Raw genomic sequence first — 16,358 nt, 5'->3', positions numbered from 1 at the left:
AGAGCTCACAAGGGAGACTCCTCTTCTCAACAACAACCGGAACTGGTAAATGCTCTCTCTCTAATTCCTGATGAACTTGTTGAATCCTACTCGTCTAACTTTAGAAAGAGGAAAGTTATTAAGCAATTCATGTTATGTACTGGAACCCTGCGTAGACTTCATTTACAACACGTTATTAATTTGCTAGAAGTTCAAAAATTGGGTGCTTTTCTAGAATTAAGTCATGATTATAATGAGGATTTGGTTTGAATATTCTATAATGGGATGGAAGGAACTTTCCATGGCAGTTCTTTCAATTTTCAGATGGGCACTACTACAATGCTATTACCGACAACACTTGGAAGCATGTCGGTCTGTTTCCGCTAAGTGATAATGCGGTAACTGTAACTGACACAAATGTGATGGCTCAATTCGACTACAACGTTGCCTTGAACAATATGTTGATTTGCCCCCATGTTGATCATATCGTTTGGAGAATTTTTTTTCCAAGAACTGCCACTACCGGGTTGCTGAACATAGTGGATAGAATTTTGCAGTGGATTGTGGAACGAATCATCCGCCCTAAGCAAGGTGGATACTCTCGTGTTGATCAACAAGAGGTATATCTAGTTTGGTTGATCAAGAGCAGAATTTGATTGAATTGGCCTCACTTTATTGCGAAGAGGATGTTTGAGTTGAAAGAATCTGGTAGAGGCACTGCACTTTGCTACGCCTCTTTCATCCAATGGGTACTGAAAAGGCAAATATAGGGGTTCAACATCTTCCCATGTTGTCCATTTCAATTGACCAAGAGTTCACCAAGAAATCTTTGAAAATGATGGGATTCTTCTATAATCATGCCTCAGGATCCTACCGAGCTGTTCTAAGAGGAAACAATGCGGACCTCAACAAAGGAAATAGTGATGATGAAGATGATATGGATATTGAAGAAGGTGAAGATGAAGATGAAAATGTGGGTGCTGGAAATGAAGGTTCAAATATTGCAAATCTACTTGAGGCCATGTGCCTTCAAAAATTGAAAATCAAAATTTGATGAATGAGCGCCTTACTACCTTGACCTCCCGTGTCACTGAGCAAGGTGAACAATTTACGGCCTACTCCACCATTCAAGAGCAAAGGTACAATATACTCTATGGTATGATTGACGCGCAAAGCAACCAACTCTCCTCCTTCACAAATGCCTTCATGCAACACTATCCATTTCCTCAAGTTCATGCTACTCAACCTCCACCTCCGGATTAAGAGAGAAATGATGATGATGATGCCTAGTGTCTTGTTTCATGCATGAATTATTTTCATAATCTATGAATAATTTAAGTGTTTTGTGTTCTTTATTTTAATGTATTTTCTGAACAATTCTCACCCATGCTATGTGTTTGTGTAAGAATATTACATTGAGCTATGTGCTCATTGCGTGTTTGGTTATTTATGTTTTTGTTGCCTTCTTTATATTGTCTTTAAGTATCGTTTTATGTGAATGATTGCTTTTTGACTATGATTGCAAAAGGGTTTGTTTATGTTCAATATTGAATGATACCATCCTCACCATATATGAATAATATTCCTTGTCTCTTTTTGATGTTGTCAAAGGGGGGGAAGGTATTGGATCATAAGCCTAGACAATGCAGCCAATATATGCACCAAGATAGCGGGAGCAAGCAAATAGGGGGAGCGAGTAATAAAAAGGCATTGTGACAACTTGCGTAGTGCACTCGACAAAATTCCCAAGTTTTGCCATCATCAAAAAGGGGGAGTATGTGAGGGCAAATGCATATTTTCATGATCTCAAAACGTTGTGAACTCAACCAATGTATGTGGAAGCAACGAAATCAAGTGGAGGCATTAAAGAAAGGCAATTTTGGCTAAATGTTGTCAACAGGTCGACACACCAGCACAACAGGTCGAACTATTGCTAAAACTTGAGAAAAATTCCATGTCAAGGCAGAATGCGTCGACGCATTGCCTCCTTAGGTCGACGCATGGCATTTTGAGGAAACCTCGGGTATGCACACGCCGACCCTACAGGTCGACGCATGGAATTTTGGGGAAACCTCGGGTATGCGCACGCCGACCCTTCAGGTCGACGCATGTGTCATGCTTGCTTCAAAAACAAGTGCAGAACTTCAATAGGTCGACCTACACAGAGGGACAGGTCGACCTATCGCTATTTTTACTGTTTTTTTGTTGTGTTTAATTGGCTAATGCAAAGGGTGTGGTATATATATATCAAATTGATCATTCTCAAGCAAATTAACAAGAAACATGAAAGATATACTCAAGCTTCTTCTCATCTTCAACCTTTCGCCTATTGATCGAAAATCACACATAATCATCTTTTTCGATCGGAGTAAGGAACGTGCGTTGATAAGGTTCGACGGTAGACAATTGTCTTGTTCGAGTGAAGATTGTTGAGGGTGTTTCTTTTATAAAACCTTAGGGTTTTTCTTTCTACATCATGGGTCTGATTTGAAGGTTTTTCACGATCGCTTCGCTTTGGGAATCAATTCAGCCGAGCATAAGGAATTGATGGATTGTAGATTCGCTCATCAAATTTGCTACAACCGGAGGATTGAAATGGAAGGATCAGAGTCTTGATCGGTGAAGATCATTGACATTGACTTGTTTCTACTTGAATCAAGGGGAGGAAAGAATAGTATTCAATTTTACTGCATGTGTGTGGTTGGTGATTGATAAACTCTTTCCTTGTTAAACATTTTGCAATCAAATAAAACTTTCCTAATTTCATTTGAAATTAGGGGCAGACGTACTCCTGCGAGGACGATAGAGGAACTGCCTTAACAAGTCTCGTGTTATTTATCATTCTTAGTTTTATCTTTTCAATATTCGTTTTTGTTAAATATCCATTGTTGAGCAAAAATTGAAGTTTGGTGAAGATCGCTCACCAAGTGTTTGATAAAATTACTCATTCAATTTTTGGTCAAATTTTGGTAAAACGGTTCATTGCGAGTAAAATTCTATTAAGTGTGTATTTGAGTTAATTGATAAATTCGTTAAAACGTAATTCATATTTCGCCGTTTTTCATCCGATTTGGTTATCACACATATCCGGTCCCCGATAACTCGATCGTTCAAAGACGATAAAGTTGATCCTGGGGAATCACGTTTCAAAAGCTAAATTTTTCTTAAGTCGGAAAAAGGTGGTCTATTCACCCCCCTCTAGACCATCCCTATCGTCTAACACTTTTATTTTTCTAAAAACAATCAGCGTCCGCTTAGCGAGCCTAGCTCCGTTTAGCGGACGTGCGATTCTGCAGATTCGTAGGTCTACGACAAACCCTGCGATCTCACACATCCAAAATCCAAAATCGATTCTAAACATCATATACAGATAAATAATCATCAATTGCATCGTCATACATCATCATACATCAAAACAACACATTATTAACCAATAATCTATGCAATTTCATCAATTATAAAATCCCTAAACCTAACATACAATCCAATTGACCTAGATAATATCCCTAATCAATGTTATCACCCAAAACACAATAAGAAATGTTAACCAGAGAGTCCCCCCTTACCTTAGCCAAGAATCTGGACTTTTCCCACTTCTTCTCCATTAAACACGTAAGCCCTCTTTCTTCAAATTCAGCAAGAATCTCCAATCTTCAAACTTGCTTATCTCCCTCATTAAGAACTTCCCTGACAAAAATTAATACATCAAATCAAAGGAAATTTCATGTAGAATCCGAATCTTCAAGAATTACCTAACTTGGAGCTACAAGCAGAAAGTTATGACTCATTTTGTGAGGGTTGCACCATGAATACGAAAATGGTTTTTTCCCATGAGTTCTTCTTCTCTCCCTCTTAGGTTTTCCTCCTCTATTCCTCAATTTCTTCTTATTTCCTTATTTTATGAAAACATAACATAATTTGGTAATTGGCTCAACAACTTAACACCCCCTCATTACTAAATACCACACTTGGCCCAAAGACCAATATTCCATAATTCCTCCAATTAGTTCAACAAAAATACTAAATAATTCTAAATAATAATTTAATTTCCGATTAAATTAAAATTAGAAAATATGGGGTGTTACAACTCTTCCCCACTGAAAGAGTTTTCGTCCTCGAAAATATACCTCAATCAAAGAGTTCCGGATAGGAGTCATTCATCTGACTCTCCTGTTCCTAGGTAACATTTCCATCAGTCGGTCCTCCCCAAGCTACTCTAACTAATGCTATCTCTTTGCTATGTAATTGCTTCAACTTCTGATCCTCAAATTCATCTGATATAACCAACAAAAAACATGTCTCATGCATTCAATCTCAGCTCTTACGTCACATTCGACCACCCCAAAGGTGTGCCACTCGCTATATCTCCAAAAGTTTAACGACAATGAAACGTCGAGGTGCGACCCATACAATACGCCCAATAGCTGAATAATATAATTACACAATCCATGGTATGATCACACCTGATCAACACTGCAGTAATGCATTCCATCTACCGAACGTACCAACCTTATACACACTTTTCCATCTGAGCGGTAAAATAATACTTACACCTTTCACCAACTGCTTCCCTCAAGAAACTCAATAATAATATTCCTATACCATTAAATTTCAACTATCTGACTCCTCTCAAGTCACACCAGTAATTATCCAACCGGTTACATTCTGCTTTTGCTGCACTACTCTGGTTACTCGTTACAACCATCATTACCAATTAGATTTCTGAGTTTTACCCAATTATGGCTCTCTTTACTCATTCGTTCAAGAATCATTCTTTACCATCCATGGTACTAATTTACCACTCAGCAATACTTACTCGCATCCAAAAACAAATTCCTGATTTACTTCCTCTATTTAAACATTCTAACCATCAGAACGAGTACACACAAGTAATTAGAATCACACTCATCAGCCTTAATATACCATCGCTTACAAATAGCTCAAACTGAGTCCCATTATTCTCTAAGAATTAAATCAACTTCGTCCTTCATAGAGTATAATTCCTCATTATATCTGGAATCTACAATAACACCTTAACAACGACACAAATTATTATAGCATCATATAATATCAACTCATCGTCTTAACTTTGCCAAATACATACTCGTTAACTACGTACAACCACAATAACATGCTCATTATCTCGAAAATTATTCAAAAGAGTTCTAATTCTCCGGCACGACATCCTTACATCCACTAGATTCTAAATCCAACATATAGATCAATACATATTCTCTACGTATGCTTCTGACATATTAAATCTTCACTGCCCACGAGTAGTACTCATAACACCACTCCACATCACACTTTCGCTGTGCGACTCCGATTACCCATCTTAAGTAATTGTCCATTATGTTGCAATCTTTCATATTCACTTTTTCATAAGTTCACAAAACATGGTGAGTGCCAATGAAAAAGGCTAATGTGACGCTGCATGAGAAACCAAGAATGCTAGTATGCAATCAAGGTGCATTAGCTTAAGTATGCTAACTTTAAAAAAAAAATTCACAATTACAAGGGGGAGATGTTGAGGCAGTAAAGAGGCAAGCAACAAAAGTTTTAGAAGTATTGATCCGGGAAATTATTGTGTCCACAGAGATCAGTGTTATTGAATCGCCGTTCGACGGATTCTTAGTTCTTGAGTTTGGGTTCAATGGGTTTTAAGTAAAAACAGAAAATATAACATATGAACATAAAAAGAATACAATCTTGATAGAGAATAACTTATCTGGTTTAAATCTAAACTACTCCTCACAAACATAGATTTATCACTCCGCCGCACTCAATCTACAATACTTATCAGAATCACTACATATCCCTCACATCAATGTCCATTTCTGCAACACCGACAAGAGTTCAACTATATTGCTCTTTCGACGATGTCTCAATCGATCGAACAACATAGACACATCAGATATTATGTGGATGTTAACGACAATCCTATATCTAGAATCAAAAGCTAACAGATATCCCCCTAATCAAGATTTGTGATGTATATTTCTACAACAACACAAATCCAAAGCATTTAAGCAAAAAGATTAAGGAAACACCGATTAAGATTTGTAAAGAAAACTTTATACAACAATAGAGTAACAAATATACATAGGTTTAGAGTAAACTTACAAACAAACCAAACAAAAATGGTTACAAAGAGAAAAGGAAGAGAAGAAAACCAAATCTTTCGCGGTGTCAATCACGAGCAAAGAAGCTTTGACTCCGGATCATCCGATTACAACCTCCAATGGTGTTTTCTAAGCTATCTAGACCAAAAAATGAAGGTTTAATGGATTTGGAACAAATACCCCAAAACCATAACCTAAAAAAATGTGTTTTTGCCCCTATTTAACAATTATGCTGTCATGAAAAAAACAGCTTTAGTAAAAATGTCATAACTTGATAACCGTAACTCTGATTTGCGTCCGGTTCGAAGCGTTGGAAAGCTTATTCAATTTCCTGTCTACCAATGAAAAAATATCAACCAAATTGATGATTTATTATTTTTTTTATTTTTGAGCTTTATTCGTCGACGAGTTGGTTCCGTTGCTCAAAATCGCGCGTTTGAAGCCCTGTCTTCGAAACTTTATTGCTCATGCTCCAAATACATAAGAATACCTACAAAAAGACACAAAAACTATCAAAAGGTATAAAAGTATATGAAAATACAACTATTCACAAAGTATACGTATTTATACACAAAACGGGGAATTATTCAAACGGTATTAACAAAAAGTATCGATAAGTGCCACTATTTATAAATACAAAATAACTATATTTTGGCACTTATCAGGAGGAAGAATAAGATACATTTATAGTTGAATCACAGAAACCTATAAAGAGGTTTCAAATCATTCTTTTAAAAACTGAACTAGACATCAACCAAAAACACTCGGGTCATGGTTCATTGAAAAACTTCACTTTTTCAAATAGTAATACACTACTAAAGAGGTTCCATTATATTTAATTATTTAACTTTCTCAAACTATTATGATTGTGAGGCTGTCAACATAGAGTTTGGTATGTGTTTTCAATCAATGATAAATTGGAACTGAAAGCGATTTAGATGATTTAATTTACCTAAGTAACTCTTCCTGATAAGATAGTTAGGATTCCAAAAGACATCCATGTGGTGACCATTTTACCAAGATGAACCGCTGCTAGCCAAGAATCTAGAGTATTCAATACACATTCTCTCGTGTGCTTCCTATTGTCACCTGAACATTTCAATATGTCAGACAGAATGCCCTGCAACAAACCATTTTGAGAAAGTTAAACTTTTGAAAAAGCAAAACATAGTTCACTAATTTTGCTTGACTTCTCTACACATTAAAAGAATCGTATTTTTAATTTTGCATTCACTTTGATATTTGTATCATAACAGGTGTGTTTTTTTGGATAAGGTCCATTTTTCACACAGCAAGGGTAATAATATAGTATAGAAAGCTAAAGCAGAAGTATCAAACATTAAAAATGAATATGTTAAATAAAGTGGAAAACATGTGATCAAGAAGCTTGTAATTCATAGCATTTAACATTCTACTGCTTTGAGTAGCTGGCTAAAAAGCTAGCAAAACAAAGTTCTAAATATTTTGGGACCGGTTGAGATAGGACTTTTAAATATTCATAGGATTATTTTCTAATATCGGATAGAAAGTAGGCTTTTATTCACCAGGTTTCAACTTTGTAACATACATAGGGTATTAATCTTTATCTAGTAGAAAATAGGATCAAACACCAAATGCACAAAAGTATCAACCTATATCTGCACCTGCACGCACAGATGTATGAGTCTGTCACATCAAGCCAATACTAAGAAATTGCAGACCTTGCATTTTCACTAATTTTGAGGACAAATTAGTTTTGGTACATCAGATAATAGCTAGCTGGTTCTGTATTTTACTGCAGAGTATTATATTGAAAATTATAAAACAAAATTTGTAATCTAAGTTCCATTATTAAACAAAAGTGTTATATTGAAAATAATAGCTATCCGCTTACTTGGAAAACTCTTTGTTGACAAAGTTTTTTTAATGATAAGTAATGGTTGAAAAGAGAAGTTGTGACATAAATTGTAAATGTAAAAAATGCGAATAAGTAAGAAGTAGTGGCAAAATATGATAACTCATTTTGAAGAAAATATCCACCATGGTTCTTACATTCTTCGTGCTCTTTTTGCAACAATGCTCTTGAGCATGTTGTCTTCCATACTGAGCCTTCCTCATCTAGCTCTGCAAGTTCTCATTCAGTTCATCTTCCTCTTGTAGAGGCAAACTAACAAAAATGTAGTCATTCAGTTATAATTATGTAAATTAACGATAAAACACCCAACAAATATGAAAGAGAAACATATATTGATTTCTTAATCAACTTGCAAGATGGAAATATAAGGAAGTGATGCTAATGTTAATGAGAATCCACAACAGAACATAGGGATTTCACACAATATCATTTGTTAAAGTACTCAGACAAAACTAATGAATTTGTAATATATTGAAAAAAACTACAACAATTTTACAGTTCTAATCACCATTAGATAAGTAGATCAAACTTGATAATTATTCCTCACGCCCAAATCTTGAAGCACATCATATCATTTAAGAGCTTGTTGTTATCAAATGACAGAATTTTCTCGTTCCAGATTCAAAGCAATATATTCAGAGGAAAATTAAAGATTATACATACATATCAAATGAAAAATTTTCTCCTTCCATATTCAAAGTAATATATTCAGAGCAAATAACCAGAACGAAAAATTAAATGAAACTAACAACCAAATATATTTCAAAATTAGATTCAGATTAAGAAAGGGACAGACATGACAAACTTCGGTGACGAAACCCATAGCTTCGCAGACGAAACTGCACCACACACTTCGACACCACTCCGAGCAGTTCACATTCATCCTCAAATTGTAAATGGTAACAAAAGGAAGAACATGAAGGGTAAACCAGAGTAAAAATATGAACTTTATCATTTCATCCAATGCCCCAAGACCAATAACAATATTGAAGCAAAAAAAACCCTAAGCAAAGTAAAGAGGGGGTAGTCCACCTCAAACACATCATTTCAAATCTTTATTCTTATCATGTTTCTGCTTTCAGAAAAACAAACCCAGTCATGACTAAACTAACGAAGCCGAAATAACTACAATCATACAAACACAAAATTGATGATAGAAGCTAAACATCCAAACACTAATGACAACAAAAATACTTTGAATGACAACAAACAGAAAAGAAAAAGATTGAAAAAGAATATCGTCAGAAGCGAGAGAGTCTCCAGAAATTATCCAACATAAAGCTCGTTCCGGTACGCTATGCTTTCTCTTACGTTTCTAATCTGCTCCATTCTCTGTTCTTCTTTCTGGAAATCATTTGACGTTGTTGCGTTGACTCTTGCTACTGCAATTGTTATGGTTATGGTGTTGCGGATCTGTTGCAGAATCGTTGTTCATCGCATAAATTGTGCTTTCAAGAAATGAAAGACAACAACTACAACATAAAGGGTTTCTGGAAAAATAGTAGATTACCTTAGTGAAAGGATGTTGAAAGCGAACAAGGAAGCAGGAAGGACAAGGTTTGGTTTCTTATGGAGAGAGAACAAAAATATGAATCTGAAGAAGAGAATGTATTAAAATGAAAGAGGTGGATATGTTTTGAATAGTTTTTCAGATTTGAAAGGATTGAGGGAAATACCCATTAGATATTAAGAAACACCCGATAGGAATATGAAAATGGAGTGCCACTTGGAGGAATGGATAAATGTGATTGGTGGGAATAAAACTTTGATTTAGCAAATTAAAATAAAGGGCTTTGTTAAAGGCAATTTTATTTTTCATTAAGGTGTTTTAGGGTGTTTGGTGGCATGTCTTATTATTAGTTAGGTAGTTGAAGTATTAATCATTTCACGGTTACTTTCATCCATCTGTTGCCTCATAGCCATCATGGATGTTGTATTTAACGATGGTGTCACGTGGCATATATAATTCATCCCTTGTGGTGGTGGCATTGTTCGACCTATATTGTTTAGAGTCCAAATAGAGGCATGATAAGGATTTAAGGTGGCATGGTAGCCATTATGTTATTTGCATATATAGATGCACTGGTTTGAAGGTTTGCCATCATTTATTATGGCATGCCATAAGGGTATTCTCTATTACCCATCAGCTTTGAAAAACAAAGAGGAAATGACATGAGTTCCCCCAAAATAGGTCTTGTAACAATGGCGTTAAAAGGAAGATTCCATCGTTGTTGTGGTGAGGGTGTTACCCCTTGTGATGGAGTCGATGATATTATCGTTATCGACGCTACAGTACAAGGTGTTCCAACATGAGTTAGAATGACCGCATCTTCAGTCGATGATTCGACCGGGGGTTCAATTGTATTTTGCGAATTATTATGTGGGTTAGAAGCATAGTTATCCATATTTGGACGTGTCATTTTGTGCAGATATTTTTCACTTCTTAAACACAGGCATACACAAATACTGAGAACATTCTATTCATGAGGAACACTTTACAAAGGAACACGCAATGATAGAAACAATTTATAAAGTTTAGAACAAAATAGTCCCACTAGATATGCCAATTTGTTTACCCTGAATTTTAGTAAACAAGCCTTAGTCTTTAAAAAGGGTTACTTGTAGGATCTACTAATTAATCTTGGGACATATGTGCATAAACTCTTGAAAGTTGTGTTTGATTTTTATGTAAAAAAGAAATGGCTCTAAATTCTATGCAGAATAAAGAAATTAAATTTGCATAGAATGTAAAGGATTTTGACTTGGTCGAAATCTTGGTTAAAGGGAAAGTAAAAAAGGAAAGTCAACATACTGAAAAGGACAAGTAAAGTAAAAGAAAAACTTTGCTTAAATATGTAAAAAAAACGGTGTTCAGAATCATACATAATCACTCAATTGACTTGTTTCTCATTATTTGCTAGGGTATATTGAGTGTTTGAGTTTTTGTAATGAATTTGACACCCTTAATTCTAACGCTGGAACTCTTTATTATACTAAAACATGACTAACTTCCTTCAACGACTTTCTCCTTAGAAATCGACATGTATCCCGCTGCATGCTTTTCGTCCTTAGACTTGCTTCCACGTGTTTTCTTGGTATGGATAAGACCAAAAATTAGTTATTTATCCTGAACTTGCCATTCTTTTCAACTGTGGATGTCGAAGTCTTATATGTATATATATATATATAGCGGGGAAAATCTGAGATCGAAGCCATAGGATTGACTCGACTCAATATTTCAGTGAAAGTCGCCACCGCGCTTTATTATTTCCAAAGGAAAAGGGAAAAGAACGAAGAAAACCCAAAGTTTGTTTTATTTTTAAAATAAGCTCGACAAGACATTAAGCCTTGTGCCTACATACCTCCTCGGTGCAATGGAGAACTCAGAGCTAATGTAGTTCCGCTTAAAAGGGAAAACATTTTAAAACGAATAAACATTTTATCATCGTCGGAGAGAAATACTCAGTCATTGATCTTGAGCATGAGAACAAACGAGTTCTTTGCATCGCAAATGAAAGAAGGGCTCCAACTCGGATAAAATCAACGAGTATGCCACTAGCTCTCTCACGCGGAAAAGATCTCATTATATCAATCAGTTTCAAAATCGTGGGGTATCGCCACTCGTTTCGACAATTAGTCGTGTCTAAACTTTTTGAAGAAAAGGCCATTGAAGGCAAAAGATATTTTTTAAGAAAGGTTTTGAAAAGGTTGCAAACATAAGAAGGTTTTGTAAAAAGAGAGAAGATTTTGAAAATTAAAGAAGGGGAGGAGATGAAGAGGCTATCCTATTGCGTAAAATAAAAGCTAAGGAAAAGAACGGTCTAACCGAAGAAGAAGCCAACACTTGACATTATGAGTCAAGGTAGATTTCCCATCCTTTGGACTTATCAATATCGAACCAACACATTACCACTTGGGGATCCAGATGAACTTATTATCTTAGCACCACTTCGCATTAAGCACATTAAAATTCTGACGAAAATTGGGCAGAGTAACGGCTATTTTCGGGTAAAATCCTTATATCAATGCCTTGGGGTTAACCATCAAGGACTTTCAAGGAAATACCTGCATACACAAACAGACAACAATCCAATGCCAGACAGACAGAATAGCAGCAAAGTAACAACAGAATAAGGGTCCAGAGGTACTAAGTCCATAAGTCCGAATCTCCAAAATGCTCGGGATAGTAACCAATAGTCCAAGAGAGAGCCTTAAGTGTTTTTTAGATTTTTCTTGTTTATTAGTGTTTTAGCATAAAACTAAAGTATGGCCCAAGTGGACAAAAGAAAAATAGCGGAAGCATAAACATATGTCCAAATGGACAAAGAGAAAATAGCGGAATATAAACGTCCAAATGGACAAAGAAAAAATAGCGGAATGTAAATATGATGAAATGATAAAATAAAGCAATAAAGAGAAAAATAAAAGAGCGCTATAATAAGTTGCGGAAATTAAAGTCAATTGTTAGATGTTAAAGATAACCATCTTGAAACTTGTCAAGTATGTTATCAAAGTTAGTAATGAAGATCGATGGTGAGTGAAGGATGTTCTTGGATTTAAATTCAATGGAAATTTATCAGAAGCTTGATAAAATCATAGCGACTACACGATAAACTTCCATAAGTCATAAATCAACCGCATACAATTCTCTTCCATATTTGATCTTTTTTATTCGGGACACGAAATATTGCGCTATGTTAAGTAGATCGCCAAGTGATTTATATAGAAATCACCCTACAACGAGGCCGGTCAAAAATTTATGTGCTAATGCATGCGAGAGAAATGATATGTAGATCATTCTCTGAAAGCAATACCGCACGAAAAGAAAATAAGGAGTGATCTAGTCTTTACCAAGAATCCATAAGAATTCTCAAGGTATCAAATACTTTCATCGAACAAAAGAAAAAGAAATAAAAGATGGAACCATATTCAAAATCTCCTTTCATCCATAATTTCAATCACTTAATATTGCGGATTCGGATTCTCATCCTATCGACGCCCTAAGTCCATTGAAATTAGAGAGAAATTAGGCCTCTAACTTGAGAGTCAAAGAAAATATCAAAAGAAAGGAGTAGAAGATGAGTTAGAACCAAAAACAAGTCAAAAAAGGGGAAAAAACACATTCTTCTCAGATGTAAATCGATTTGCACAGACTGTAAATCGATTTGCATAACTCTGTTTTCAAATCTGCGCAGTTTTTCAGTTATGTGAATCGATTTGCACCAGATGTAAATCGATTTACACAACACAGTTTTTCAAAAAAACAGCAAATCAAGAGAAGAAAACTTGTTTAAACATAAAACCAAACACCTTGTGATCTTGGATCAATTTGTGCACAAAAATGTATCAAGTAAGTAAGCAAAACTCATCAATGTAGAACCAAAGGTGCATCAAACATAAACAACAATGGATCACATCTTGAATTATGGAAAGGATCTAGAATTTTACCAAATCTTCCACAAACTTTGAATCTTCTTCAAGAACACACAATCACAAGCCTTGATCTCTCACAATTGATGAAGAAAGTAGTGTTTAGGTTGAGGTTTAGCTCTAAATTAGTGAGGTTCAAGATGTGAGTCACTAATTTTTATGGAAGAAACAAGAGCTTTGAGTGAGGGGTTTGGAAGAGGTGAGGAGAGAAAGAGCAAGAGTTTTCTTGGCTATCAAAGCTTGAAAAATGAAGAGGGGAATGGCTCAATTTATAGGAGCTAGGCTTGGGAATTTTTTGTGGTTTGGAGTTAGGATTGGAAAATAGATGGCAGAAGCAAAATATGGGCAGAATCAGTTGTGTAAATCGATTTACACCTTATGCAAATCAATTTGCACAGTGAAATTGTTAAAAAATGCTCATTTTGATGGATACTTTGACTTGGTACCTACAAAACACAAACATACAAAAGCACAAGGCAATATTTTTGGTATTTTGGTTAGTAAAACAATATATACAAGACTAAAACATTGGTGCTTGATGATTCTCCTTACAGGTGAAGTGAACATAACACCGAGAGCAGAGCTTTAAGATGAAACTCTTGATTGGTGATTGATATGCAAATGATGTATGATCTTAGGGTCAAAAATTGGGGTATGACAATATATCTATATATATATATATATATATATATATATATATATATATATATATATATATATATATATATATATATTTATATATTATTTTGAAAAAAATACTCAGTCCCAACTTTGACTTGTGAGTAGTGACTCCAACTTGTAAGAGCAAAACTCTTTATGTCGAAATGCTCTTGATTTGACTTCCTTGGTCTGAATTATCTTCGTCGAAGTACTCCTCAAGAGATGTACAAATATCACTAAGTATTTCTCTGAACTCCTTTCATTATCTGTCGAGCTCAATGACGTCGAAATTCCAAGCTAACAGTAGACATACCCAGGATAATTCAGAATATACTCAAATTTGCATAAGACCGATGAAAACTTGTATATGTAGGGAAGATGAAATCCAAAATTTTGTGTGAAGATGATAGGTTTTTCTAATATATTTTTCTAAATTCGGAATGATCAATTTATAGGCCAAACGGGTGTTATTTCATAAGGTTGCAACCCTTGATGAAATATACACTTTCAGCAACACTTTTACCAAATGTTGCGATTTTTCACCTACAGCAACAAATTTATCAAATTTTGTTTCGCCTACAACAACACTTTTATCAAATGGTACACTGTTCCTCCTATAGCAACAATTCAAGAGCGTTGGTTATTTCCAAATTCAAAGTACAAACTTCATATTGCAACACTTCACAAGTGTTGTCTATTTCAAATTTCAAAAAATAATCTTCACTTGTATATTTTCTTGTCATTTTAAAACATACTCAATATTATTAGTTGTTAATAATTTACAATAGTTTATCTCTCTTAAAAATCAGATCTATCTTACAAATGATAGAAAATTAATACGTAAGTTAACGTTTGGAATTCATGAAAAATCACGGTAGAAAATCACGGCTCATAAAAATTATCAATAATAGTTTTTGAAAATCACGGGGGGAGGCTCGAAATGTGCCATGACGGTAATGAACCATATTTTCAAACACCCATTAAATTAAATATAGAATAAAGAGATCAACATGAATGTCTCGCACCTCTACACAACGTCCTCTCTAACATAAATGTGTCAACTATGCACCTTCACAAATGAGGAAAAACAAAATTAATTTAAAATAATTTAGTACCCATCCTGCAACCCCTTATTAGCATCTTGTGGGTGAGGCATAATTTCCTAAGCAAACCCAACTTCATCTTTGTACAAATGCAAGAGATTTTTAAGGAAAACTTTACATTGGTTTTCTCAATTAAAGAAGGGTTTGGGGTTTTAGATTTTGTATTTTAAGTTTTTTTTTTCTTCAAATTTTCTAGTATTTTTGGATTTTCTAATAAACACGTGTTATTATTATTTAAAATATAATAACACTCTTAAGGATTTTACAACTTTTCGTATCAATTTATAGTGGAAGAATCACTCATACAAATTTTATGGAGATTGAATATAGATAAAGAGAGAGAATATGCTGTCAAACTAATATAAAATTAACATACCTCTTCAGAAAACTATTGATCATTATTATAAAATAATGCAAAAATAATAAAAATATACTAAATTCTATTTAAACTAATTGCTATTTTATTATAATTGACTCTTAAATCAAAATCTAACTTCAAACACCATCTTTTTTGGTTTTCAATTTATGGTGACATCTTCATGCTTTTTGAATCACCTTCAAAATGATGGTTGAAACAACCACCACATGGTCCAACTGCTCCACATACACCTTCATGTCCACAATCGTCTCCAAGTTTGCGGCCACCAAAACTGTAAACCGATTCATTTTCTTTTATGTTTCGACATTCAAATGTTCCTATCATCAATGTAAATATCAAAGTTAGTACTCCAACATATTTGAGTAAAGTTGCCATCTCAAGACAGAATATAGTAATAGAGCTGAAAACAATTGCTATGCTCTTGTAAGTAGAATGCTTTGTTAGGAGTTATATTTATAGCAGCACATGACATTAATACACCAAGACTTATGGACATTTTCTATATTTGAATATTTCAACTAACACCGGAGATTATACTGTCGTAAAACCCACGTCAACAATGTTTTTCACAATAACTCAAATTTCTAATTAAACCCACGTTCGTAACAAAATTTTCAAAAGTCGTTTCATATATCTCCCCATTACCCACTAACACATGTTTCATAACAAAATTTTCAAAAGTCGTTCCATATATCTCCCCATTACCCACTAACACATGTTTCACGTATTATTCTTTATTACCATAATTTATATTTATTAGATGAACACTCCGGACACTCCGGTACTCTTAA

General features: G+C 34.6%; 1 long non-coding RNA gene across 3 annotated transcripts; it reads right to left on the bottom strand.

Annotated features, from left to right (window-relative positions):
* Positions 1 to 5,932: 5,932 nt before the first annotated feature.
* LOC131632429 (uncharacterized) lies at positions 5,933 to 9,686 on the bottom strand. 3 transcript variants are annotated; one of them, XR_009293009.1, is made up of 4 exons: positions 9,506 to 9,686; positions 8,133 to 9,408; positions 7,054 to 7,221; positions 5,933 to 6,591 (listed from the first exon to the last, which is right to left on the bottom strand). It is a non-coding gene; the product is annotated as an uncharacterized LOC131632429 (long non-coding RNA). The 3 variants fall into 3 exon arrangements; XR_009293010.1 differs by having other exon boundaries at positions 5,934 to 6,591; positions 8,133 to 8,247; positions 8,792 to 9,680; XR_009293008.1 differs by having other exon boundaries at positions 5,935 to 6,591; positions 8,133 to 9,674.
* Between the last annotated feature and the right edge of the window lie 6,672 nt (positions 9,687 to 16,358).

This window comes from Vicia villosa, unplaced genomic scaffold, assembly GCF_029867415.1.
Source record: "Vicia villosa cultivar HV-30 ecotype Madison, WI unplaced genomic scaffold, Vvil1.0 ctg.000940F_1_1, whole genome shotgun sequence".
Taxonomy (NCBI): Eukaryota; Viridiplantae; Streptophyta; class Magnoliopsida; order Fabales; family Fabaceae; genus Vicia; species Vicia villosa.
This window is presented reverse-complemented; position numbering and strand designations above follow the sequence as displayed.